General features: G+C 41.5%; 1 non-coding gene across 1 annotated transcript; it reads left to right on the forward strand.

Annotated features, from left to right (window-relative positions):
* Positions 1-15,863: 15,863 nt before the first annotated feature.
* On the forward strand, positions 15,864-15,971 carry LOC112766082 (small nucleolar RNA R71). The gene has a single exon (XR_003184105.1). It is a non-coding gene; the product is annotated as a small nucleolar RNA R71 (small nucleolar RNA).
* Positions 15,972-26,650: the final 10,679 nt, after the last annotated feature.

Raw genomic sequence — 26,650 nt, forward strand, 5'->3', positions numbered from 1 at the left:
CAAAGAGCTCGGCCAAAATGCCCGACCTCTTCTCAAAGAGCTCGGCCAAATGCCCGACCTCTTCTCAAAGAGCTCGGCCAAAATGCCCGACCTCTTCTCAAAGAGCTCGGCCAACTCGCCAAAGGAGCCCAAAGCAGGCCCAAACGAAGGAACACAGCCCAACCTAAAGGCAGCTAAAGCCCAGAAAGATAATGGCGGTTCCCTTGAAGATAAGATGACCTCACTTAAAGATAAGGTAAAGATAAGATAAGATAACTAACTTATCTTATCCACAAGAGGCCACATCTCACCATTATAAATACACTGGAGCACCCAGGTATAACTCATACTCTGATTCTACTCAATACCTGTTTAATACCCATGCTAACTTAAGCATCGGAGTCTCTTGCAGGTACCCCCCACCCTCCGGTGACGAAGGATCAGCAGTGCAACCAGTCCAACAAGTCGGACGCGGCAGCTCTGGCCACCATCTACAAGTCGGACGCGGTGGCCCCGACCACCATCAACAAGTCGGACACAACAGCTCCGACCAGCACAGAAGATCTCGTCCGAGATCGACCTCCAGTTTCAGGTAACCCTCGGAACATTGGCGCCGTTGCCGGGGACCTGGAAGTCATCCCAACACCATGGCGGACAACCATGACAACGACCATGATTCAGATCTGGAGGATAGAACGTCGCATAAAAATGCGGACGCCACCCCCAAAAGCACACCCCAAAACGGGAGAAGATAAGTAACCTACAAAACACAGAAATCATGGAAGCACTACAAGATTCAACAAAATATATCTGGACATACAAAGTCTGCCAACAGAAGCAGCTGTCAGGGGTCTCATCAATGGTCTACGAGAAGGACCTTTTTAGCCACTCAATATCCAAGAAGCAACCAAACATCTCAGAACGAGGTACAGAAACGGGCAGAGAAATACATCAACATGGAGGAGAACTCTCGACTAGGAGAGAGCTCAAACTCGGATTCTCCTAATCCACCACAGGACAAGGATGAAGAAACCAGGAAGAAAAAAGGCTAACCAATTGAGAAACCTATCTCTTGTGGATGTTTAACGAGAAATACGCAACACTGAGAAAATCTCACCACCTCTCCCAATCAAAATCAGAAAGGCCAAAGAGGTCGGACAAGTCGAAGGTCAGACTTCACACCAAAGTGGTCTGACAAGCTGAAAGTCCACCTCACACCAAAGAGGTCGGACGAGTTGAACGTCCATACGCCAAAGAGGTCGGACGAGTTGAATGTCCACACACCGAAGAGGTCGGACGCGTTGAAGGTCTACCTCATACCAAAGAGGTCGGACGCGTTGAAGGCCCACCTCACGCCGAAGAGGTCGGACGCGTTGAATGTCCACCTCACACCAAAGAAGTCGGGCGCGTTGAAAGGTCCACCTCACACCAAAAAGGTCGGACAAGTTGAAGATCCACCTCACAACAAAGAGGTCGGACGTGTTGAAGGTCCACCTCACACCAAAGAAGTCGGGCAAAGGTCCACCTCACATCAAAGAGACCGAACAAGTTGAACGTCTACCTCACACAAAAGAAGTCGGACAACTTGAAGGAAGAGGTCGGACGAGTTAAACGTCCACCTCACACCGAAGAAGTCGAACGAGCTGAACTTCCGTCTCACACCCCTGAGAGACATGTTCATATGATAAATGAAGGATTCGCAGGAGGAAGGATCTCTAAATCGTCTTGCAAAAGACACCTCAAAGAGGTATCTTAAGGAAGGAAGAGAGGTTTGGAAAGGACAACGGAATGCGAACAAGCCTTCCGAGATTCTTGGGACAACCACCCATTCTCACCAGACCTTGGGAAAATGAAGAACTCATATTATACCTCACAGTGGGAAGTCGGGCAATAGCCTCAGCACTAGTCAGAGAAGACGAAAGTGGGAAACAACCAATTTACTTCATCAGCAAAGCTCTACAAGGGGCCGAACTAAACTATCAAAAGATAGAAAAAGTTCGCCTACTCCCTCGTACTCACCTCTCAACAAACTCCACCCATACTTTCAAGCTCACACTATCAGAGTTCGGACCAACCAGCCATAAAAGGCATCCTACAGAAAACAAACTTAGCTGGAAGAATCCTATAGAGGATAGCTCGGATAATTCGGGGGACCCTGGACAAAACCATAGAACATCTCGGACAATCCAGGGGACCCTGGACAAAAACAGAAAACGGCTCGGACAAATCGGGGAAAATGAAGTCCGATACATAGAATGCCCGAGCTGATGTACTTTCATAACCAGGTAGCACCAACAGCTCGGACAATTCGGGGAATATGAAGTCCGACACATACCTCGGGAGCAGAATGCCCGAGCTGATGCATTTTCAAAACTAGCCAACCAAGGGGCAATAACAAAAGCTTCATCCAGGCTACATTACAAGACCACAACAAATCGATCTCAAAGGCGGTATAAGGAATGTACTCAGGGTCAGCCACAGTAACACGCATTAAAACTATGAAATCCAGCTAATCAGACATGCTGTCCGAGATCTTAGTATACATCTCAAAGACATAGGTCAACTATGGGGTTACTACCAAACAACTCGGGCAACAACTCGAACAATAACAGTAAAATATCAGGTGTCAGATACAACAGTAAAAGGGAAACCCCAGGACTCACACGAAGGTCCAGGGGCACCCTTTGAAGGCAACAACGGAGCAAAAACTCAAATACAAAGTCAAAGCTTTACATCAAAAAGCATGCCAACTTTCACATTGCCTCACCAGAGGAGCTCATCAGTGTAACATAACCTTGGCCGTTCGCAAAGAGGGGACTCGACCTCCTCGGACTATTTCCCCAAGGATTGGGACAAGTCAAGTTCCTCATTGTAGGGGTGTTCATAAAATGGATTGAGGTAGAGCCCCTAGCTAGTGCCACTGCTCAAAGAAGTCAGAAATTCTTGTACAGAAACATTATTACAAGCACCAATTCACATCCGTAGAACACCCACAAGCCAATGGACAAGCAGAAGCTGCCAACAAAGTCATACTAGCTAGGTTAAAACGTAGACTACAGGACGTAAAGGGGGCTTGGGCTGAAGAGCTCCCACAAGTCCTATGGGCATATCGGACAACTCCACACTTCACCACGGGAGAACCACCCTTCCGATTGATTTACGGAATGGAGGCAATGATCCCAGTAGAGATCAAAGAAGGATCCCCCAGAATGATCTTCTACAATGAAGAGGTCAATTCCCAAATCCAAAGGAAAGAACTTGATCTACTTCCAAGAGTCCAAGAGAGAGCTCCGATCAAGGAAGAGGCGTTAAAACGTCGAATGGCCTCAAGATACAATCAGAAGGTAGTACAGCGAAGCTTTGCCAACAACAACCTCATCCTAATCCAAAATGATATCGGAACAACTCGACCTGGAGAAGGAAAGCTAGCAGCCAACTGGAAAAGACCATACCAAGTTGTTTAGAAGAACTGGGGAAAGGTTGCTACAAACTATCCAAACTCGAAAGGCAAGAGCTACCAAGGTCATGGCATGCCTGCAATCTAAAAAGGGCACCAGGCCGAGATCCAAAAAGATTGCCCGACCTAGAAAGGTAAGTACTAACATGTACACACTCTTATCTTTATATTATTGTTTAAAAGATTGCAGATTCCCTAAAAAGTTTCCCACCAAGACGCCCGACTACGGCAGGTCGGCAAGGTGAAACACCGAAATCACTGCCCGATCACGACAAAGTCGGCAAGATGAAAACCAAACTCATCGTCCGATTACAAAGCGACAAGTCGGCAAGGTGAAAACCAACTTCACCGCCCGATCATGATAAAATTCGGCAAAGATGAAACCAGAATTCATCGCCCGATTTCGACAAGGTCGGCAAAAAAAGTGAAAGCAGAGTTCATCGTCCGATTATAAAGCTACAGGTCGGCAGAAAAGTGAAAAAACAAATTCACTGCACGACCACGATAAAGATGAGTCGTCCGATAAAGGTGAAAACGCAATTCACCCAAAGGACGAGCTAGAGATGCCAACCACTTTCTACAAATCGGCAAAGATGAACACAGAATAATGTAAGAAGTTATCGAAAGTGATCCAAAAAAGAACCTGACGAGGTCTTACGGATTGCTAAAATAGTAACTTAAAGACTAGTCGACGTTGAGAAGTCGGACCAAGTCAACCCAAGTTATCAGCAAATCCCTGGAAAGAGGTCTGGACAACCCTATAAACGAGGAATTGCTATAACTTAGAAGAGATCGACATGACGAAGTCGGTCTCCTACAATAAAGTTATAGAAGTAATCCCTGAAAGAGACCTGACAAAGGTCCAAGAAAGAGGGTTACGAAATAACTTAGAAGAGATCGACATAAAGAAGTCGGTCTCTTACAAACGGACAAGTTATAAAAGTAATCCCTGAAAGAGACCTGACAAAGGTCCAAGAAAGAGGGTTACGAAATAACTTAGAAGAGATCGACATAAAGAAGTCGGTCTCCTACAAACGGACAAGTTATAAAAGTAATCCCTGAAAGAGATCTGACAAAGGTCCAAGAAAGAGGATTACAAAAATAACTTGGAGAAGGGACTGACGTAAAGAAGTCGTCCCATAAACAAAAAAGTTATAAAAAGTAATCCCTGAAAGAGACCTGACAGAGGTCCAATAAAGAGGATTACTAGAAATAACTTAGAAGCGACCGACATGAAGAAAGTCGGCCCAAAGCTACAGCTTGGAACAACAAGAAAAAGTCGGACCAACAAAAGCTACAGCTTGGACCGACAAGAAGAAGTTGGACCAACGAAAACCACAGCTTGGACCGACAAGAAGTTGGACCAACGAAAGCTACAGCTCGTCGACACGATTGGACCAACGAAAAGCGTGCGCTAAAAGGGACATAGCTTTGCCCAAAAAGCCACGGCTCCATGACAAAGGCTATCAAAATTGTTCAGACCAACTAAAAAGGTTCTACCAAAGAACACTAAAAAGTCGTCGGACAAGTTAGCCCCAAGGACCACCTCAACCAAGCAGAAAGTGGACAAAACCGGCAGTGATCAAAAGAGGTCGGACAACAAAATACCGACACTCTACAAAGATCCACAAAGGGGACAAAGACATCTCGCAACGGCCAGAGGAATGCCAGGAATGCTTTGCTAAAAGGTACGAAGTCTTGAAAAAAGACACTACTTAAAAGGCAAAAGCACAAATCAAAACGGCGCTAAAAAGTCATCCAAACAGACTATAAAAGGTTTCCCATCAGGAACTATACCTAAAAAGTTGTTGGATTATGACTAAAAAGCCCGAACAGTGAAGACAAACAAAGTCAGAAGAAGGCTGAAAAGACCTCTCAACAAACTAAAAAAGGCAATGCCAAACTCGCACAAGATAAAACTACTCAAGATCGACCAAAGTCAGGATGCTTGAGTACGACTTCCCCCAAAGAGAGCACGATCTCACGGAAAGATCGAACTCAAGCAGGGGCAAAGTTGTACAGGTCGACGTCAGATAAAAAGAGGCGCAAGTACGATCTCAAAAGAGAACAAGCTAAAAAGTTAGGAAATAACTTAAGACTCAAATGTGCTTAGCCAAAAGGGATACAACCCCACTCAAAGAAGGCACAATCTCAAACAGGGCTACGAACATCATCCGAGACTAAAAAAGGTTCTACATAAAGAACACTAAAAAAAATCATTGGACAAATCACTAAAAGTCCGGATATCAAGCCGCAAGGACAACTTCGCCAAAGCAGAGGGTTGTCAACACAAACTTAAAGCAAGGCGTGATCCAGAAGGCAAGGGTAGAAAACCCACGCTACCACTCAAAAGAGGTTGGACTGTGAAGCACCAAACCTCTAGAAAATCTACAAAGATTGCAAAGCAATGAAGAAACAAGCCAGACAGATGCTTGAGCACGACTTCCAAAGAGATCGACGCTCTGAAAAGCATGATCTCATGGAAAGATCGAACTCAAGCAGGGGCACTGTTCATACCCTGGGTCAAGCTGTCCGACCCGGGATGCTTAGCGACAAGCTGACCGACCTCTTCAGGCCAAATGCCCGACCTCTTCTCAAAGAGCTCGGCCAAAATGCCCGACCTCTTCTCAAAGAGCTCGGCCAAATGCCCGACCTCTTCTCAAAGAGCTCGGCCAAAATGCCCGACCTCTTCTCAAAGAGCTCGGCCAAATGCCCGACCTCTTCTCAAAGAGCTCGGCCAACTCGCCAAAGGAGCCCAAAGCAGGCCCAAACGAAGGAACACAGCCCAACCTAAAGGCAGCTAAAGCCCAGAAAGATAATGGCGGTTCCCTTGAAGATAAGATGACCTCACTTAAAGATAAGGTAAAGATAAGATAAGATAACTAACTTATCTTATCCACAAGAGGCCACATCTCACCATTATAAATACACTGGAGCACCCAGGTATAACTCATACTCTGATTCTACTCAATACCTGTTTAATACCCATGCTAACTTAAGCATCGGAGTCTCTTGCAGGTACCCCCCACCCTCCGGTGACGAAGGATCAGCAGTGCAACCAGTCCAACAAGTCGGACGCGGCAGCTCTGGCCACCATCTACAAGTCGGACGCGGCGGCCCCGACCACCATCAACAAGTCGGACACAACAGCTCCGACCAGCACAGAAGATCTCGTCCGAGATCGACCTCCAGTTTCAGGTAACCCTCGGAACAGGAAGCAAGAAGGAGCCATGTTAGCAGCCACGTTAATCTAATTAACATGACCACTAACGTGAAACGGGGACAAGCTTGTAGTGTTAATGGAAAAGGTGATCGCCAATAACGCCTTCGAAGCCATCATAGCCCACGTTAGTTGCCACGTTAACTACATTAACGTGGTAGCTAACGTGGAGGAAAAGAGGAGCTCCAACGTTAGTGGTAAAATTGAATGCCACTAACGTTCCACAAAGGCACAAATTAAGCCACGTTAAGAGTCACGTTAATCTAATTAATGTGAATTCTAACGTGGGATGAGGAATCAATCACCAACGTTAGTGACACTAACCTTTGCTACTAACGTTGGACCAACCCAAGAGTGCCCACGTTAGTGGTCACGTTAAGACCACTAACATGAAAAGTAACGTGGAGCTAAGTATGATAAGCCAATGTTAGTGACACTCACCTTTGTCACTAACGTTGGAGATGGCAATCACTACCACGTTAGTGGCCACGTTAATCCAATTAACGTGAACTCTAAGGTGGGAAGGAGGGGCGTTTGGAGCATTAGTGACAAAGGTAAGTGTCACTAACGCTCTCGAAGCTTAGGCATGCCCACATTAAGGGTCACATTAGTTATACTAACGTGAACTCTAACGTAGGGAAAGTGGGCAAAAAGCAACGTTATTGGAAAAGGTGAGTGCCAATAACGTTTGCGAAGGACCGAGAGGCAATGTTAGTGGTCACGTTAGTGCCACTAATGTTGAAGTTAACGTGGATCATTTTGGGTTGGAACGTTAATGAAAAAGGTGATCGTCACTAACGTTCTCGAACCCATATTTTCACTTAACGTTAACACCACTAACGTCCTAACTAACTTCCATGCCTAACTCACACTTTTCTGCAAACAAAGCTGAGCCCACTGAAGATTGTAACTGCTTCAACACAAGATCAAAGGCCCATATCCAAGACTTGAAGAACTAACTAGAAGATCAAGAAGAGTAGTATGTATAGGAGTAGTTTTGAACTAGAGAGAAGCTTGGCATTTTTGGAGAACTACACTCTATATATTCATTTTTCTACATTTTTTCTAGTTTGCTGAGAAATGTACTTCCTTCTATCATCTTCCATTCCCAGAGCTATGAACAACTAAACCCCTTTTCATTGGGTTAGGGAGCTCTGTTGTAATTTGATGGATCAATTATAGTTTTCATTCTTCTTCCTCTTTCTGTTCTCTTGATTTACTAGAAAGCTTTCAATATTAATTCAATTGGTTAGTTGTCTTGGAAAAGAAACTCTCCATAATTGGATCTCCTCTGAGCCTTGGAAAAGGGAGAAGGAGATCATGCTGGAAATGCTTTCTCATGTTGGACCAAATTAGGGTTTGGACGGATATAGTGACATGTATGATAAACCCCATTTGTAGGGTTTATCTTGTGCTTGATTTAGGGGATTTTATAACCTTTTACCCACATTTATTCATTGAAATAGCATGGTTTTATAACGTCTCCTTTAATTGTGCTTAAGAGTGAAAACATGCTTTTTAGGACTTAAAATAGCTAAATCTAATTTATCTTGATTCCATTAGATGCCTTGATATATTTGTTAAGTGATTTCAGATTTAGAAGGTAAAGATTGGATCAAGGGAATGGAGGAAAAGCATGTAAAAATGGAGAACTCATGAAGAAATGAAGGAATCGCAAAAGCTGTCAAGCCGACCTCTTCACACTTAATCGACTATAACTTGAGCTACAGAAGTCCAAATGATGTGGTTCCAGTTGGGTTGGAAAGCTAACATCCGGAGCTTTGAAACGATATAAGATTTTCTATAGTTGCTACACGTATGGTGATGCGTACGCGCATAGTACGCGCATGCGCCGTTGCTGCCACCTGGTTCACTTAAAGCAAAACGTGGCCAGCGAATTCTAAAGCCTTGTGGGCCCAATCCATGGGCCCAATCCAACTCATTTCTGATGCTATTTAAGTCAAGGATTGAAGGGGGAATGAAAATACATACTTTCATACTCTAAAAGTTAGTTACCAATTAGTTTTAGTTTAGCTTTTAGTTAGTTTCTAGAGAGAGAAGCTCTCTCTTCTCTCTAGAATTAGGATTAGGTTAGTTCTTAGATCTAGATCTATTTCTTCTTCTTCTCTCTTCTAATTTTCGTTCCTCTCCTCTATTGTAGTTGTAGAATTCTTCTTCTAATGTAATTCCTTTGTTTGTAGTTTGTGAATTCTCTTTTGTAGATCTACATTTCTCCTTCAATGCAATTGGTAAGTTCTTTGTTGTTTCATGATTGATTTGGTTTTCTATTGTGGACCTCTTGCCTTTGTAGTTAGATCTCTCTTTAATTCTTGCAAATTCATGTGTTTACTTGTATTGCATTTTATGTGTTTGATGAAATGTCTCTTATAGCTATTAGTTAGATTTTGTTCCTCTTGGCCTAGGTAGAGTAATTAGTGACACTTGAGTTATCTAACTCCTTTATTGATTGGTAATTGGAGAGATTGCTAATTGGTTTGGAGTGCACTAAAGCTAGTCTTTCCTTGGGAGTTGGCTAGGACTTGTGGCTCAAGTCAATTCATCCACTTGACTTTCCTCCATGGTTAGAGGTTAACTAGGTGGGAGCAATGGACAATTTGTTGTCACAATTGAGGAGGATAACTAGGATAGAACTTCTAGTTCTCATATCTTTCCAAGAGCTTTGTTAGTTGTTAGTTTATTTTCTTTGCCATTTATAATTCTTGTCCAAAATCTCAAAAAAAACCCAAAATAACTCACAACCAATAACAAAACACTTCATTACAATCCCTAGGGAGAAAGACCCGAGGTTCAATACTTCGGTATATAAATTTAGGGGTCTGTTTTAGTGACAAACAATCTTTTGTATGAAATGATTATTGTTGGTTTAGAAACTATACTTTACAACGAGATTTCATTAGTGAAATTCTAAACCGTCAAAAATCCAATCATCAATGTAATCTGGTGCACGAAATTGTGATCAATACTTTTCACAACTCAAATGATCCCCAGTAATGAAACCAAAGACTTGGTGTTCAATACCATGGCATAAACACAACTTCGCACAACTAACCAGCAAGTGTACTGGGTCGTCCAAGTAATAAACCTTACGCGAGTAAGGGTCGATCCCACAGAGATTGTTGGTATGAAGCAAGCTATGGTCACCTTGTAAGTCTCAGTCAGGCAAACTCAAATGGGTATGGTGATAAACGCATAAAACATAAAGGTAAAGATAGAGATACTTATGTAATTCATTGGTAGGAACTTCAGATAAGCGTATGAAGATGCCTTCCCTTCCGTCTCTCTGCTTTCCTAATGTCTTCATCCAATCCTTCTTCCTCCTTTCCATGGCAAGCTTAAGCAAGGGTTTCACCGTTGTCAGTGGCTACCTCCCATCCTCTCAGTGGAAATGTTCAACGCACCCTGTCACGGCACGGCTATCCATCTGTCGGTTCTCGATCAGGCCGGAATAGAATCCAGTGATTCTTTTGCGTCTGTCACTAACGCCCCGCCCTCAGGAGTTTGAAGCACGTCACAGTCATTCAATCATTGAATCCTACTCAGAATACCACAGACAAGGTTAGACCTTCCGGATTCTCTTGAATGCCGCCATCAGTTCTAGCCTATACCACGAAGATTCCAGTTAAAGAATCCAAGAGATATTCACCCAGTCGAAGGTAGAACGGAGGTGGTTGTCAGTCACACGTTCATAGGTGAGAATGATGATGAGTGTCACGGATCATCACATTCATCAAGTTGAAGAACAAGTGATATCTTAGAACAAGAACAAGCGGAATTGAATAGAAGAACAATAGTAATTGCATTAATACTCGAGGTACAGCAGAGCTCCACACCTTAATCTATGGTGTGTAGAAACTCCACTGTTGAAAATACATAAGTGATAGTGTGATCATTGGCCTCGGCCCCAGAGAGGGAACCAGAAGAACCAAGATGAAAATACAATAGTATAATGTCCTACTTATAGAAAACTAGTAGCCTAGGGTGTACAGAGATGAGTAAATGACATAAAAATCCACTTCCGGGCCCACTTGGTGTGTTCTTGGGCTGAGCATTGAAGCATTTTCGTGTAGAGACTCCTTTTGGAGTTAAACGCCAGCTTTAGTGCCAGTTTGGGCGTTTAACTCCCATTTTGGTGCCAGTTCCGGCGTTTAACGCTGGGATTTCTGTGGGTGACTTTGAACGCCGGTTTGGGCCATCAAATCTTGGGCAAAGTATGGACTATCATATATTGCTGGAAAGCCCAGGATGTCTACTTTCCAACATCATTGAGAGCGCGCCAATTGGGCTTCTGTAGCTCCAGAAAATCTACTTCGAGTGCAGGGAGGTCAGAATCCAACAGCATCTGCAGTCCTTTTTGGTCTCTGAATCAGAGTTTTGCTCAGGTCCCTCAATTTCAGCCAGAAAATACCTGAAATCACAGAAAAACACACAAACTCATAGTAAAGTCTAGAAAAGTGAATTTTAACTAAAAACTAATAGAAATATACTAAAAACTAACTAGATCATACTAAAAACATACTAAAAACAATGCCAAAAAGCGTACAAATTATCCGCTCATCACAACACCAAACTTAAATTGTTGCTTGTCCTCAAGCAACTGAAAATCAAATAAGATAAAAAGAATAGAATATGCAATGAATTCCAAAAACATCTATGAAGATCAGTATTAATTAGATGAGCGGGACTTTTAGCTTTTTGCCTCTGAACAGTTTTGGCATCTCACTCTATCCTTTGAAATTCAGAATGATTGGCTTCTTTAGGAACTCAGAATCCAGATAGTGTTATTGATTCTCCTAGTTAAGTATGATGATTCTTGAACATAGCTACTTATTGAGTCTTGGCCGTGGCCCAAAGCACTCTGTCTTCCAGTATTACCACCGGATACATACATGCCACAGACACATAATTGGGTGAACCTTTTCAGATTCTGACTCAGCTTTGCTAGAGTCCCCAATTAGAGGTGTCCAGGGTTCTTAAGCACACTCTTTTTGCCTTGGATCATAACTTTATTTCTTTCTTTCTTCTCTTTTTTTTCGTTTTCTTTTTCTTTCTTTTTTTTCGAAATATATTTTTTTCCCTTTTTTTTTGTATTCACTGCTTTTTTTTTTTTTGCTTCAAGAATCATTTTTATGATTTTTCAGATCCTCAGTAACATGTCTCCTTTTTCATCATTCTTTCAAGAGCCAACATTCATGAATCACAAATTCAAAAGACATATGCACTGTTTAAGCATACATTCAGAAAATAAAAGTATTGCCACCACATCAAAATAATCAAACTGTTATAAAATTCAAAATTCATGCAATTCTTTTCTTTTTCAATTAAGCACATTTTTTATTTAAGAAAGGTGATGGATTCAGAGGACATTCATAACTTTAAGGCATAGACACTAAGACACTAATGATCACAAGACACAAACATGGACAAACATAAGCATTAAAATTCGAAAAACAGGAAAATAAAGAACAAGGAAATTAAGGAACGGGTCCACCTTATTGATGGCGGCTCTTTCTTCCTCTTGAAGATCCTATGGAGTGCTTGAGCTCCTCAATATCTCTTCCTTGTCTTTGTTGCTCCTCTCTCATGATTCTTTGATCTTCTCTAATTTCATAGAGGATGATGGAGTGTTCTTGATGCTCCACCCTTAGTTGTCCCATGTTGGAACTCAATTCTCCTAGGGAGGTGTTTAGTTGCTCCCAATAGTTTTGTGGAGGAAAGTGCATCCCTTGAGGTATCTCAGGGATCTCATGATGAGTGGGGTCTCTTGTGTGCTCCATCCTCTTCTTAGTGATGGGCTTGTCCTCATCAATAGGGGTGTCTCCCTCTATGTCAACTCCAACTGAATAACAGAGGTGACAAATGAGATGAGGGAAGGCTAACCTTGCCAAGGTAGAGGGCTTGTCCGCCACCTTATAAAGATCTTGAGCTATAACTTCATGAACTTCTATTCCTTCTCCAATCATGATGCTATGAATCATGATAGCCCGGTCTATAGTAACTTCGGACCGGTTGCTTAGTGAGAATGATTGAGCGTTGGATAAACTCCAACCATCCTCTAGCCACGGGTTTGAGGTCATGCCTTCTCAATTGAACCGGCTTCCCTCTTGAATCTCTCTTCCATTGGGCGCCCTCTTCACATATGACTGTGAGGACTTGGTCCAACCTTTGATCAAAGTTGACCCTTCTAGTGTAAGGATGTTCAACTCCTTGCATCATGGGCAAATTGAATGCCACCCTTACACTTTCTGGACTAAAATCCAAGTATTTCCCCCGAACCATAGTAAGATAATTCTTTGGATCCGAGTTCATACTTTGGTCATGGTTCTTGGTGATCCATGCATTGGCATAGAACTCTTGAACCATTAAGATTCCGACTTGTTGAATGGGGTTGGTAAGAACTTCCCAACCTCTTCTTCGGATCACATGTCGGATCTCCGGATATTCACTCTTTTTGAGTGAAAAAGGGACCTCGGGGATCACCTTCTTCAAGGCCACAACTTCATAGAAGTGGTCTTGATGCACCATTGAGATGAATCTCTCCATCTCCCATGACTCGGAGGTGGAAGCTTTTGCCTTCCCTTTCCTCTTTCTAGAGGTTTCTCCGGCCTTGGATGCCATAAATGGTTATGGAAAAACAAAAAGCAATGCTTTTACCACACCAAACTTAAAATGTTTGCTCGTCCTCGAGCAAAAGAAGAAAGAAGAGAGTAGAAGAAGAAGAAATGAAGGAGATGGGAATGGCTTTTGTTTTCGGCCAAGAAGGGGAGGAAGTAGTGTTTAGGTTGTGTAAAAATGAAGGAGTGAAGGAGGGTTTATATAGGAGTGGGGGAAGGGTAGGGTTCGGTCAAGTGAGGGTGGGTTTGGGAGGGAAAGTGGTTTGAATTTGAATGGTGAGGTAGGTGGGGTTTTATGAAGGATGGATGTGAGTGGTGAAGAGAAAGATGGGATTTGATAGGTGAAGGGTTTTTGGGGAAGAGGTGGTGAGGTGATTGATGAATGGGTGAAGAAGAGAGAGAGTGGTGGGGTAGGTGGGGATCCTGTGGGGTCCACAGATCCTGAGGTGTCAAGGAAAAGTCATCCCTGCACCAAATGGCAAGCAAAATCTCGTTTTGTGCCAATTTTGGCGTTAAACGCCAGACTGGTGCCCATTTCTGGCGTTTAACGCCAGCTTCTTGCCCTTTTCTGGCGTTTAACGCCAGTCTGGTGCCCCTTTCTGGCGTTAAACGCCCAGAATGGTGCCAGACTGGGCGTTAAACGCCCAACAGCTAACCTTACTGGCGTTTAAACGCCAGTAGGTGCGTCCTCCAAGGTGTGCTGTTTTTCTTCCTGTTTTTCATTCTGTTTTTGCTTTTTTCATTGATTTTGTGACTTCTCATGATCATCAACCTACAAAAAAACATAAAATAAAAAAAAGAAAATAGTTAATTATAAAACATTGGGTTGCCTCCCAACAAGCGCTTCTTTAATGTCATTAGCTTGACAAAGGACTCTCATGGAGCCTCAGAAATGCTCAGAGCTATGTTGGAACCTCCCAACACCAAACTTAGAGTTTGAATGTGGGGGTTCAACACCAAACTTAGAGTTTGGTTGTGGCCTCCCAACACCAAACTTAGAGTTTGACTGTGGGGGCTCTGTTTGGTTCTGTTTTGAGGGAAGCTCTTCATGCTTCCTCTCCATGATGATAGAGGGATATCCTTGAGCCTTAAACATAAAGGATTCTTCATTCACTTGAATGATCAACTCTCCTCTATCAACATCAATCACAGCCTTTGCTGTGGCTAGAAAGGGTCTGCCAAGGATGATGGATTCATCCATGCACTTCCCAGTCTCTAGGACTATGAAATCAGTAGGGATGTAATGGTCTTCAACTTTTACCAAAACATCCTCTACAAGTCCATAAGCTTGTTTTCTTGAATTGTTTGCCATCTCTAGTGAGATTTTTGCAGCTTGCACCTCAAAGATCCCTAGCTTCTCCATTACAGAGAGAGGCATGAGGTTTACACTTGACCCTAAGTCACACAAGGCCCTCTTAAAGGCCATGGTGCCTATGGTACAAGGTATTGAAAACTTCCCAGGATCCTGTCTCTTTTGAGGCAGTTTCTGCCTAGACAAGTTATCCAGTTCTTTGGTGAGCAAAGGAGCTTCATCCTCCCAAGTCTCATTTCCAAACAACTTGTCATTTAGTTTCATGGTTGCTCCAAGGTATTTAGCAACTTGCTCTTCAGTGACATACTCATCCTCTTCAGAGGAAGAATACTCATCAGAGCTCATGAATGGCAGAAGTAAGTCCAATGGAATCTCTATGGTCTCATTTTGAGCCTCAGAATCCCATGGTTCCTCCTTGGGGAACTTATTGGAGGCCAGTGGACGTCCATTGAGGTCTTCCTCAGTGGTGTTCACTGCCTCTCCTTCCTCCCAAAATTCGGCCATGTTGATGGCTTTGCACTCTCCTTTTGGATTTTCTTCTGTATTGCTTGGGAGAGTACTAGGAGGGAGTTCAGTAATTTTCTTGCTCAGCTGACCCACTTGTCCCTCCAAATTTCTAATGGAGGACCTTGTTTCAGTCATGAAACTTTGAGTGGTTTTGATCAGATCAGAGACCATGGTTGCTAAGTCAGAGTTATTCTGCTTAGAACTCTCTGTCTTTTGCTGAGAAGATGATGGAAAAGGTTTGCTATTGCTAAACCTGTTTCTTCCACCATTATTATTGTTGAAACCTTGTTGAGGTCTCTGTTGATCCTTCCATGAAAAATTTGGATGATTTCTCCATGAAGGATTATAGGTGTTTCCATAGGGTTCTCCCATGTAATTCACCTCTTCCATTGAAGGGTTCTCAGGATCATAAGCTTCTTCCTCAGATGAAGCTTCCTTAGTACTGCTTGGTGCATTTTGCATTCCAGACAGACTTTGAGAAATCATATTGACTTGTTGGGTCAATATTTTGTTCTGAGCCAATATGGCATTCAGAGTATCAATCTCAAGAACTCCTTTCTTCTGACTAGTCCCATTGTTCACAGGATTTCTTTCAGAAGTGTACATGAATTGGTTATTTGCAACCATTTTAATCAGCTCTTGAGCTTCTGTAGGCGTCTTCTTCAGATGAAGAGATCCTCCAGCAGAGCTATCCAAAGACATTTTGGATAGTTCAGAGAGACCATCATAGAAAATACCTATGATGCTCCATTCAGAAAGCATATCAGAAGGACACTTTCTGATTAATTGTTTGTATCTTTCCCAAGCTTCATAGAGGGATTCTCCTTCCTTCTGTCTGAAGATTTGGACTTCCACTCTAAGCTTACTCAATTTTTGAGGTGGAAAGAACTTTGCCAAGAAGGCATTGACTAGCTTTTCCCAAGAGTCCAGGCTTTCTTTAGGTTGTGAGTCCAACCATGTCCTAGCTCTGTCTCTTACAGCAAAAGGGAATAGCATCAGTCTGTAGACCTCAGGGTCAACCCCATTAGTCTTGACTGTGTCACAGATTTGCAAGAACTCAGTTAAAAACTGATGAGGATCTTCCAATGGAAGTCCATGGAACTTGCAATTCTGTTGCATTAGAGAAACTAATTGAGGCTTAAGCTCAAAGTTGTTTGCTCCAATGGCAGGGATAGAGATGCTTCTCCCATAGAAGTCGGGAGTAGGTGCAGTAAAGTCACCCAGCACCTTCCTTGCATTGTCGGCATTGTTGTTGTTTTCGGCTGCCATGTGTTCTTCTTCTTTGAAGAATTCGTTTAGGTCCTCTACAGAGAGTTGTGCTTTGGCTTCTCTTAGCTTTCTCTTCAAGGTCCTTTCAGGTTCAGGATCAGCCTCAACAAGAATGCTTTTGTCTTTGCTCCTGCTCATAAGAAAGAGAAGGGAACAAGAAAATGTGGAATCCTCTATGTCACAATATAGAGATTCCTTGAGGTGTCAGAGGAAAAGAAAAATGAAAGGCAGAAGTAGAAAATTTGAACTTTATCAAAGAAGATGGAGTTCAAATTTTGCATTAAGGGATAGTGTTAGTCCATAAATAGAAGGATGTGAGAAGAAGGGAAGTGATTTTCGAAAATTAAGTAAGAAATTTTGAAAACATTTTGAAAAACACTAAGAATTTTCGAAAATGAAAGTGGGAAAGAAATCAAGTGATTTTTGAAAAAGATTTTGAAATTAGAAATCAAAAAGATTTGATTGAAAGCTATTTTGAAAAAGATGTGGTTAAGAAGATATGATTAGTTTTAAAAAAAGATGTGATTGAGGAGATATGATTTGAAAAACATTTTAAAAGGATTTGATTTTAAAGAAGATTTGATTTTGAAAATTAAAAACTTGGCTAACAAGAAAAGATATGATTCAAACATTTAACCTTTCTCAACAGAAAAGGTAATGGTGGACGAAATTGTGATCCTTAATTAATGGCTCCTTGGCATGTGCCAAGGAGAACTAATTTAACTAACTGATTAGAGAAGCTCACAACTCCGTTCAACCGACCAGCAAGTGTACTGGGTCGTCCAAGTAATACCTTACGTGAGTAAGGGTCGAATCCACAGAGATTATTGGTTTGAAGCAATCAATATTTATTTTATTAATCTTAGTTAGGATGTCAATAGGATTATTTGGATTAAAGTGAAATTACTGGAATTGATAAAAGAGGGAACAATGTTACTTTGATTTGCAGCACTGGAGAATATGTTGGAGTTTTGGAGATGCTTTGTCTTCTGACTTCAACTCTTCCTTGAAATCCTCTTCTCACACGCAGGTTCCTTCCATGGCAAGCTCTATGTAGGGTGTCACCGTTGTCAGTGGCTACTTCCCATCCTCGCAGTGAAAACTATGCTCACGCACTCTGTCACAGTACGGCTAATCACCGGTTGGTTCCCGATCCTACTGGAATAGAATCACTCTTTTGCGTCTGTCACTAACGCCCAGCAGGTTAAAGTTTGAAGCACGTCACAGTCATTCAATCCCAGAATCCTACTCAGAATACCACAGACAAGGTTTAGACTTTCCGGATTCTCATGAATGCCGCCATCAATCCGGCTTATACCACGAAGATTCTGTTGGGGAATCTAAGAGATATTTATTCAATCTGATGTAGAACGGAGGTGGTTGTCAGGCACACGTTCATGGATTGAGGAAGGTGATGAGTGTCACGGATCATCACCTTCTCCACAATTAAGCGCGAATAAACATCTTAGATAAGAACAAGCGTGTTTGAATGGAAAACAAAGGAATTGTATTAAATCATTGAGACGCTGCAGAGCTCCTCACCCCCAACAATGGAGTTTAGAGACTCATGCCGTCACAAAGTATGTAATTCAGATCTGAAAATGTCATCCGGTACAAGAAATGTCTGTAAAAGTTGTTTAAATAGTAAACTAATAACCTAGGGTTACAGAAAATGAATAAACTAAGATAATTGGTGCAGAAATCCACTTCTGGGGCCCACTTGGTGTGTGCTGGGGCTGAGATTAAAGCTTTCCACGTGCAAAGGCCTTTCTTGGCGTCAAACTTCAGGTTATGACGTGTTTTGGGCGTTTAACTCCGGATCATGACGTTTTTCTGGCGTTTAACTCCAGACAGCAGCATGAACTTGGCGTTTAACGCCAAGTTACGTCGTCTATCCTCGCGCAAAGTATGGACTATTATATATTGCTGGAAAGCCCTGGATGTCTACTTTCCAACGCCGTTGAGAGCGCGCCAATTGGACTCCTGTAGCTCTCGAAAACCCATTTCGAGTGCAGGGAGGTCAGGATCCAACAACATCAGCAGTCCTTTTTTAGCCTAAGTCAGATTTTTGCTCAGCTCCCTCAATTTCAGCCAGAAAATACCTGAAATCACAGAAAAACACACAAACTCATAGTAAAGTCCAGAAATATGATTTTTGCCTAAAAACTAATAATATTCTACTAAAAATTAACTAAAACATGCTAAAATCTACATGAAATTACCCCCAAAAAGCGTATAAAATATCCGCTCATCACAACACCAAACTTAAACTGTTGCTTGTCCTCAAGCAACTAGATGAATAAAATAGGTTCTAACAGAAATAAAGAAGTAATAATGTTCTCAAGTTTTAAATGAAGCTCAAATTCTTATTAGATGAGCGGGGCTTGTAGCTTTTTGTCTCTGAACAGTTTTGGCATCTCCCTGTATCTTTAAATTTTCAGAATGATTGGCATCCTTAGGAACTCAGAATTCAGATAGTATTATTGACTCTCCTAGTGTAGTTTGTTGATTCTTGAACACAGTTATTTTATGAGTCTTGGCTGTGGCCCTAAGCACTTTGTCTTCCAGTATTACCACCGGATACATAAATGCCACAGACACATAACTGGGTGAACCTTTTCAGATTATGACTCAGCTTTGCTAGAGTCCCCAGTCAGTGGTGTCCAGAGCTCTTAAGCACACTCTTTTGCTTTGGATCACGACTTTAACCACTCAGTCTCAAGTTTTTCACTTGGACCTTCATGACACAAGCACATGGTTAGGGACAGCTTGGTTTAGCCGCTTAGGCCTGGATTTTTATTTCCTTGGGCCCTCCTATCCATTGATGCTCAAAGCCTTGGATCCTTTTTACTCTTGGCTAGTGCCCATGGCTTGTGAATATTGTGTTTTTTTTTTTTTTTTTTTTGAACTGCTTTTTCTTGCTTCAAGAATCAATTTTATGATTTTTCAGATCATCAATAATATTTTTCGTGTTCCTCATCCTTTCAGGAGCCAATATTCATCAAATTCAAAGTACATATTATGCACTGTTCAAGCATTCATTCAGAGAACAAAAAGTATTGCCACCACATATAATTAATTATAATTTTATTTATTAAGAACTCAAAAAATATAAATTACTTCTTTATTCTAAAAGAAAATCTACTACTTTATTCATGCCTAATGATGATGAGAAAAATGAATTATAGCTTAATTAGAAATAAAATCAAAATAGACATACTAATTACTACTACTACTATATAACTTCTAAGGTAAAATCCTATAATAATACTATCACAGAGTTAAAGCTGGAATTAGAACTTAACAACCTGTATTTTGGGAAGTGGATGTTCCTCTAGTCTGTGGGGTGCCTTCAAGAATTAAATTCTGACGCTTCAGCTCCCTTAAGTTCACATCCTTGCTCTTCCTGTTCTCTTAGGTGCCATGATCTTAATGAGTTTTAGCTCAGTGATCATGGCAAATCACACCAAACTTAGAGGTTTGCTTGTCCTCAAGCAAAAGAAAGGAAAGGAGAGGAGTAGAAGGAAAGGCATTTTTCAAATAAAGATAAGATGAGTTGAAAAAGATATGAGAAGAAATTAAAAATATTTGAAAAAGAATTGGATTGGAAAAAGATTTATGTTTATGAATTAAGATACATTTGATATTTTTGAAAAAGGGATTTTAGAAATTAGGGTTCTTAGAAAACCAATTTGATTTTGAAGGATGACATTTTAAAACATGTTTATGCAAGAAATCATGAATTGAAACTTAAAAATTATGAAAAATTATGAAGAAAAACGAATTGTACCTCCTCCCATCATCCTGGCGTTAAACGCCCACATGGTGCATGGTTTGGGCGTTTAACGCCCAAATGTTGCTTCTCCTGGGCGTTCAACGCCCAGGTGATGCTTCTTTCTGGCGTTGAACGCCAGGAAGTCCTTCTTTACTGGGCGTTTTTCTAAACGCCCAGAATGCTAGCAGATTGGCGTTAAACGCCCAGAAGGTGCATCTTTCTGGCGTTTAACGCCCAGAAGGCTACCCTTACTGGCGTTAAACGCCCAGTGGGTGCTTCTTTTGGGCGTTTAACGCCCAAAGTATTTCTTACTGGCTTTTTCACGCCAGTGAGCTTCCAAATTTCTCTGTAACTCTGTGACTTCAACCAATTGCTATTTCACCTTTGAAGAGACTCTAGCATCTACCTGTAAAACTTGATCAAAATTAAAATAAGATTTTGTGAATGGCTGGGTTGCCTCCCAGCAAGCGCTTCTTTAATGTCATTAGCTGGACTATTACTGAACTTTTAATCAAGTCTCAGTTTTGAGCATTCTTGCTCAAAATTGCCTTCAAGATAATGTTTAACTCTCTGTCCATTAACAATGAACCTTTTGTTAGATTCATTATCCTGAAGCTCTACGTATCCATATGGTGATATACTTGTAATTACATATGGACCTCTCCACCGGGATTTTAATTTCCCAGGGAATAATTTGAGCCTAGAATTGAATAGCAGAACTTTCTGCCCTGGCTCAAAGACTCTGGATGACAATTTCTTATCATGCCATCTTTTTGCTTTCTCTTTGTAGATTTTTGCATTCTCGAAAGCATTGAGTCTAAATTCCTCTAGCTCATTTAACTGGAGCAATCGTTTTTCTCCAGCTAACTTGGCATCAAGGTTTAGGAATCTGGTTGCCCAGTAGGCCTTGTGTTCCAGTTCCACTGGCAAGTGACATGCCTTTCCATACACAAGCTGGTATGGAGAGGTCCCTATAGGGGTCTTAAATGCTGTTCTGTATGCCCACAGAGCATCATCCAAGCTTCTTGCCCAGTCCTTTCTACGGTTAATTACAGTCCGTTCCAGGATTCTTTTAAGTTCTCTATTTGAGACTTCAGCTTGCCCATTAGTTTGTGGGTGATATGGAGTAGCTACCCTGTGGTTGACTCCATAACGTACTAGAGCAGAGTAGAGCTGTTTATTACAGAAATGAGTGCCCCCATCACTGATTAACACTCTAGGGACACCAAATCTGCTGAAGATATGTTTCTGGAGGAATTTTAACACTGTTTTAGTGTCATTAGTGGGTGTTGCAATAGCCTCCACCCATTTGGATACATAATCCACTGCCACCAGAATATAGGTGTTTGAGTATGATGGTGGGAAAGGTCCCATGAAGTCAATGCCCCATACATCAAACAACTCAATCTCCAAGATTCCTTGTTGAGGCATGGCATAACTGTACGGCAGGTTGCCTGATCTTTGGCAACTATCACAGTTAAGCACAAATGCTCGGGAGTCTTTGTAGAGAGTAGGCCAGTAGAAGCCACTCTGGAGGACTCTTGTGGCTGTTCGTTCACTTCCAAAATGTCCTCCATACTGTGATCCATGGCAATGCCAAAGGATCTTCTGTGCTTCTTCTTTAGGCACACATCTACGGATCACTCCGTCTGCACATCTCTTAAAGAGATATGGTTCATCCCAAAGATAGTATTTTGCATCTGTGATTAATTTCTTTGATTGCACCTTACTGTACTCTTTGGGTATGAATCTCACTGCCTTGTAGTTTGCAATGTCTGCAAACCATGGCACTTCCTGGACGGCTAGTAATTGCTCATCCGGAAAGGTTTCAGAAATTTCAGTGAGAGGGAGGGATGCCCCTTCCACTGGTTCTATTCGGGACAGGTGATCTGCTACTTGATTTTCTGTCCCTTTTCTGTCTCTTATTTCTATATCAAACTCTTGCAAAAGCAACACCCATCTAATGAGTCTGGGTTTTGAATCCTGCTTTGTGAGTAGATATTTAAGAGCAGCATGATTAGTGTACACAATCACTTTTGATCCTACTAAGTAGGATCTGAATTTGTCAATGGCGTAAACCACTGAAAGTAGCTCTTTTTCTGTGGTTGTGTAATTCTTCTGTGCATCATTTAGCACACGGCTGGCATAGTAAATGACATGCAGAAGCTTGTCATGCCTTTGTCCCAACACTGCACCAATGGCATGGTCACTGGCATCACACATTAGTTCAAATGGTAATGTCCAGTCTGGTGCAGAGATGATTGGTGCTGTAACCAATTTAGCTTTCAGAGTTTCAAATGCCTGCAGACACTCTTCATTAAAGATGAATGGCGTGTCTGCAGCTAGCAGGTTGCTCAGAGGTTTGGCGATTTTTGAAAAATCCTTTATAAACCTCCTATAGAACCCTGCATGTCCCAGAAAGCTTCTGATTGCCTTAACATTAGCAGGTGGTGGTAATTTTTCAATTACTTCTACCTTAGCTTAGTCCACCTCTATCCCCTTGTTCGAAATTTTGTGCCCAAGGACAATTCCTTCAGTCACCATAAAGTGACATTTTTCCCAGTTTAAAACCAGGTTAGTCTCTTGGCATCTTTTCAGAACAAGTGCTAAATGGTTAAGGCAGGAGCTGAATGAGTCTCCAAATACTGAAAAGTCATCCATGAAGACTTCCAGAAATTTTTCCACCATATCAGAGAAAATAGAGAGCATGCACCTTCTGTATGCAAATACTCCAGATGGGCATGTGAATGCCGTTTTCTCCTGATCCTGGGGATCTACTGCAATTTGATTATAACCTGAATATCCATCCAGGAAGCAGTAGTATTCATGACCTGCTAGTCTTTCTAGCATCTGGTCTATGAATGGTAAAGGAAAATGATCCTTTCTGGTGGCTGTATTGAGTCTTCTGTAATCAATGCACATACGCCACCCTGTAACTGTCCTTGTAGGAACCAGTTCATTTTTTTCATTATGAACCACTGTCATGCCACCCTTCTTAGGGACAACTTGAACAGGGCTCACCCAGGGGCTGTCAGAAATAGGATAAATAATCCCAGCCTTTAGTAATTTAGTGACCTCTTTTTGCACCACTTCTTTCATAGCTGGGTTCAGCCGCCTTTGTGGTTGAACCACTGGCTTGGCGTCATCCTCCAACAAGATTTTGTGCATGCATCTGGCTGGGCTGATGCCCTTAAGATCACTAATGGACCACCCAAGAGCTGTCTTGTGCGTCCTTAGCACTTGAATTAGTGCTTCCTCTTCCTGTGGCTCTAAGGTAGAGCTTATAATCACAGGAAAGGTTTCACCTTCTCCCAGAAATGCATATTTCAGGGATGGTGGCAATGGTTTGAGCTCGGGTTTTGGAGGTTTTTCCTCTTCTTGAGGGATTTTCAGAGGTTCTATTGTCTTCTCTGATTCCTCCAAATCAGGCTGGACATCTTTAAAGATGTCCTCCAGCTCTGATTCGAGACTCTCAGCCATATTGACCTCTCTTACCAGAGAGTCAATAAGATCAACACTCATGCAGTCATTTGGGGTGTCTGGATGTTGCATGGCTTTAACAACATTCAACTTGAACTCCTCCTCATTGACTCTCAAGGTTACTTCCCCTTTTTGGACATCAATGAGGGTTCGGCCAGTTGCTAGGAAAGGTCTTCCTAGAATGAGAGTTGCACTCTTGTGCTCCTCCATTTCTAGCACCACAAAGTCAGTAGGAAAGGCAAATGGCCCAACCTTGACAATCATGTCTTCTATCACGCCTGATGGGTATTTAATGGAGCCATCAGCAAGTTGAAGACATATCCTGGTTGGTTTGATTTCTTCAGTCAAACCAAGCTTTCTGATAGTAGATGCAGGTATTAGGTTGATACTTGCCCCAAGATCGCATAAAGCTTGCTTGGTACAAACACCTTCTAATGTGCATGGTATCATAAAGCTCCCAGGATCTTTAAGCTTCTCAGGTAAGCTTTTCAGAATGACTGCACTGCATTCTTCAGTGAGGTAAACTTTTTCAGTTTCCCTCCAATCCTTCTTATGACTTAAGATCTCTTTCATGAACTTAGCATAAGAAGGTATTTGCTCAAGTGCTTCTGCAAACGGAATCTTTATTTCAAGAGTCCTGAGATAGTCTGCAAAGCGGGCAAATTGCTTATCCTGTTCCGCCTGGCGGAGTTTTTGAGGATAAGGCATTTTGGCTTTGTATTCCTCAACCTTAGTTGCTGTAGGTTTATTACCTACAGAAGTGGGTTGGGAAGCCTTTTTAGAAGGATTGTTATCAGTACTTGTATGTGACTGATCACCCACTGGCGTTTGAATACCAGGAGTGGAAGCTGGGGTGGCGTTAAACGCCACCTCCTTGCTTGTCACTGGCGTTTGAACGCCAGAACCATGTTCCTTTTGGGCGTTCAACGCCAGATCCATGCATGTTTCTGGCGTTGAACGCCAGGAAAGAGCATGGTCTGGGCGTTCAGCGCCAGCTTTATCCCTTTATGGGCTCTGCCTGTCCTCAGAGGGATTTTGAGCAGCTATTTGTTCATTTCCTGTCTTCTTGCTGCTTTGAAGTGAGGTATTTAATGTTCTCCCACTTCTTAATTGAACTGCTTGGCATTCATCTGCTATTTGTTTTGACAGTTGCTTCTCTGTCTGTTTTAATTGCACTTCCATGTTCCTGTTAGCCATTCTTGTTTCCTGTAACATTTCCTTGAATTCGGCTAGCTGCTGAGTTAGAAAGTCTAATTGCTGATTAAACTCTTTAGCCTGATCCACCGGACTGAGTTCTGCAGTTACTGTTTTAGCTTCTTCTTTCATGGAAGATTCACTGTTCAGATACAGATGCTGATTTCTGGCAACTGTATCAATAAGCTCTTGAGCTTCTTCAATTGTTTTTCCCATGTGTATAGATCCACCAGCTGAGTGGTCTAGAGAAATCTGAGCCTTTTCTGTAAGCCCATAGTAAAAGATGTCTAATTGCACCCATTCTGAAAACATTTCAGAGGGGCATTTTCTTAGCATCTCTCTGTATCTCTCCCATGCATCATAAAGGGATTCATTATCTCCTTGTTTGAAGCCTTGGATGCTTAGCCTTAGCTGTGTCATCCGTTTGGGAGGGAAATAGTGATTCAGGAATTTTTCTGACAGCTGTTTCCATGTTTTTATGCTGTTCTTAGGCTGGTTGTTTAACCACCTCTTAGCTTGATCTTTCACAGCAAATGGAAACAGTAATAATCTGTAGACATCCTGATCTACTTCCTTATCATGTACTGTATCAGCAATTTGCAGAAATTGTGCCAGAAACTCTGTAGGTTCTTCATGTGGAAGACCAGAATACTGGCAGTTTTGCTGCACCATGATAATGAGCTGAGGATTCAGCTCAAAGCTACTAACTCCAATGGAGGGTATGCAGATACTACTCCCATATGAAGCAGTAGTGGGGTTAGCATATGACCCCAGAGTCCTCTTGGACTGATCATTCCCTCTTAATTCCATAATGGAATAAAAGAGATGGTATGTATGTTGCTATTGTAAAAAAAAATAAAATTAATTTTTATAAAATAAAATAAAAACGAAACAAAAGCAATTGAAAAATAATTTAAAATTGAAATCTAAATTTTAAAAAAAAATTCGAAAAAAGTAGTTCAAAATTAATTGGAAAATAGAAAAATTTTTGAATTTTGAATTTTATGATGAAAGAGAAAAACACACAAAAGACTCAAGATTTAAAATTTTTAGATCTAGTGCTCCTTATTTTCGAAAATTCTTGGAGGGAAAACACCAAGGAACACCAAACTTAAAAATTTTAAGATTAGGACACAAGAAAAACTCAAGAACACCTTGAAGATTCACAAGAACACCAAGAACAAAAGAAAGAACACCAAACTTAAAATTTTTAGAAAACTTGAAGAAAATTTTCGAAAATTATAAAAAAAAAATTAACAAGAAAACACCAAACTTAAAGTTTGGCACAAGATTCAATCCAAGAAAAATTATTTTTGAAAAAGGTTCCAAAGGGTATAACCAATTATCAAGAACAACTTAAAGATCAAGGAAGAACCAAGAACACTAACACGAAATTTTCAAAGAACAAATAAAACATGCAATTAACACCAAACTTAGAACAAGACACTAAAACTCACGAAAATTAGCAATTAATTAAAAGAAAATAATATTTTTGAAAAGAAATTTTTGAAAAGAAACTATCCTATCAAGATTTAATGACTCTATAAAAATAAAAATAAAAATAAAAATAAATTATTCCTAATCTAAGAAATAAAATAAGCCTTCGATTGTCCAAACTCAATAATCCCTGGCAACGGCGCCAAAAACTTGGTGGACGAAATTGTGATCCTTAATTAATGGCTCCTTGGCATGTGCCAAGGAGAACTAATTTAACTAACTGATTAGAGAAGCTCACAACTCCGTTCAACTGACCAGCAAGTGTACTGGGTCGTCCAAGTAATACCTTACGTGAGTAAGGGTCGAATCCACAGAGATTATTGGTTTG

The sequence above is a fragment of the Arachis hypogaea genome, chromosome 2 (assembly GCF_003086295.3).
Source record: "Arachis hypogaea cultivar Tifrunner chromosome 2, arahy.Tifrunner.gnm2.J5K5, whole genome shotgun sequence".
Lineage (NCBI taxonomy): Eukaryota > Viridiplantae > Streptophyta > Magnoliopsida > Fabales > Fabaceae > Arachis > Arachis hypogaea.